Source organism: Hippocampus comes, unplaced genomic scaffold, assembly GCF_001891065.2.
Source record: "Hippocampus comes isolate QL1 unplaced genomic scaffold, H_comes_QL1_v1.1 scaffold347, whole genome shotgun sequence".
NCBI classification, from domain to species: Eukaryota; Metazoa; Chordata; class Actinopteri; order Syngnathiformes; family Syngnathidae; genus Hippocampus; species Hippocampus comes.
Window position 1 is genome coordinate 367,425 of NW_017805872.1, and position 379 is coordinate 367,803.

Sequence of the window (379 nt, forward strand, 5' to 3'; positions counted from 1 at the left end):
CCACACACACACACACACATGCCCTTTTTGAAGACTGCCGAACATTTTGGACAAAGACATATCATGCCAGGGTAAGTTCATTTGGATGTGTACTCAAGACTGGGATGCAGTGTCCTACCTTGATCAGGCAAATTAAGTGACATTTTATAAAGCTTGTTTGTTGAGGGCAACTTAATTGTGTGGTAAAATATCCCACAATTGATGCAGACCTGATTTTAACAAAGAAGGAGTAACAAAAACGGTGCTTTTTTATTTTTATTTTTTTTTTAAAGATGCTCAATACCTCGGTGAGCATGGTTTGTAAGATAAGAGACATTTGCGCTTTTTTTTTTTTTTTTTTTTTTTTTTTTTTTTTTGGATTTTTTTTCATTTTTTTTTG